Genomic DNA, 2148 nt, shown 5'->3' with positions numbered 1-2148 from the left:
CAGTTTTTATCCTAATTCTTGCTGTGCTCCCCTTTTGCAAATTCTCATTTAATGTTCTGCAAAAGGTCATGCAAATTCTTGCTGTGCCTTTTGTTTGTGAGGAATTTTGTGATAGAATTTGATTAGCCTCTGTTTCTTTGGATTATAAAATGGGTGTAAAACGAATTTTTTTGCCCAAGAAAAGGAGAACCTTGGGGGACTGGATTGAAGTTCTAGTTTGGAAGGAATGGCATGCAAAGAGCACACTAGAAAACTTTTGATCCCAGCTATGTAGATAACCTGTGTTAGTGAGTTTCTTTTTGTTGGTCTGTAAGGTGAAAGTGTTCAAATTGCTTTATCAAACCCCGTAAACGTTCCTCTGACCCGCTATAGCTATATGCTTGATGTTCAAGCATCTCTTTGAGTTCGGCCTTGTGGGCCTTCTCTTGCTCCCTCTCATGCAAACCCTGTACGCGGCAAGAAAAAGTACAGTTTGAATGCACATAAACTGATGAAAATGGTAAGTAGAGTGCTCTGTGGTCGATCTGGATGATCCTGGCCGATCGTCAATCCATGGGCCGATCGGCCAACCGATCGGCCAGCCAAGACCGGAATCGGCCAATGGCCATCGATTCAGCCCTACTATGGTTCTTATTGTAAATGTACTAAAAGTATTTTGTACAAGTGTCTGCACAAGTGAGACAATTAGGCCTTGTATGGCCACCAGGAATTTGTTTTGAGGATAAATTGGTAGTGTTCAAGTAGAGATGAGTCGTGAAGTTGCCAAAAATCAGGAAAGGAAATCCAGAAATGGGGATGAGTTGCGGCTACAAATGGGGAAAAAGGTTGGCCGGACAAAAATCAGGAAAGGATATCCAGAAATGGGGATGAAATGCGGCTAAAAGTAGGGAAAAGGTTGGCCGGATTTTGAGTAGAGTTTTTCATTTCCTGATTTTTAGCCCCATCTCATTGCTAGAGACACCCATTCCTGGATTTCCTTCACTGATTTCTAGCAACTCCACGGTCTCCACCCTCCTCTCTCCTTGCAGTCTACAGATTTGTCATGCAAACAAATTCCTGGAAGCCAAACGTGCCCTTAGTGCATGGCAAAACAAGTTTAGCATGAATGTAAAGCACAAGGAGTATCACACTTAAAAACAACAGTGTGCTCACGAATAAGTGTTTTAGAACATGTTATTAGGAAGCATGTAGCTTGGAATTACACGTCGAAAGCAATGTGCAGGTTTTAAAAGAAAGGAGAGATCAGACCTTAAGGCCATATACGGCAGTCTGGGAATTTTTTTTTCCATGATAAATCAGTGTCTCCAAGTAGAGTAAGAGGGGTAAGGCAGGTGGAGGAGGAGAGATTTGAGAGGGCAGGAATGAGATGAGGGTAAGTGGCTAAAAATTTAGGGAAATATGACATTTAAAGTGGAGTTTTTTGTTTCCAGATTTTTTCAGGCTTTTCTTGCCCTCTCCTCACTGAGTCCCTCTCGTATTCCGGAAAACAAATTCCTCTCCAAGCCTCCTTGACCATATGAAGAAGCTAATCTATCATGAAAAAAAATTCATGGTAGCAAAACTTGCCCTAAAAGAATACCTCGCTACTCAGTGTGAAGCTTTGAATAGGGAGAGGGGGGATCTGCCCCCCCTAAGAAAGGGCAATCTGTCCCCGTAATGAGATCACTAGAGTACTACGGGACCCTAAGTTGAATGCCTGGTGCTAATGGTTGCGTAGTCTTGTGGTCGGTCCTTGGACCCTCAGCCATCCCTCATATCCGGGGTGATGTTACGTACCTAGGATTTTGTGTTACTTTTTACAGATAATGGGACTCTTTGGATAAGGGTTAGTAGTTATATTTTAAGAGTTTTATAAGATTAGGTCTCTTGCTTGTTAGTCGTATAAATAAGTTGTAATTGGCTATTTTCAAATTAACGAAGAAACTTATTCCAAGATGTGTCTTTGTACACAAAGGAGGACCGACCCTTTCCTCAAAGTGGATCATGAGGCTAACTTCCCTCTAAGAAGATCAAATCACGTTACGAACCAATCAGGGTTTCTAACAATTGGTATCAGAGCAGCACGATCCGGCGCCATGGAGAAGAAAATCGAAGGAACAATGGATCCGCGGGATGAGACGAAGAGAAATCAAAAGGCAACTAGCTTCC

The sequence above is a fragment of the Tasmannia lanceolata genome, unplaced genomic scaffold (genome assembly GCF_043159265.1).
Source record: "Tasmannia lanceolata isolate RefF3 unplaced genomic scaffold, GAP_Taslan_0.1 ptg000018l, whole genome shotgun sequence".
Taxonomy (NCBI): Eukaryota; Viridiplantae; Streptophyta; class Magnoliopsida; order Canellales; family Winteraceae; genus Tasmannia; species Tasmannia lanceolata.
Note: the sequence above shows the minus strand (reverse complement) of the source record.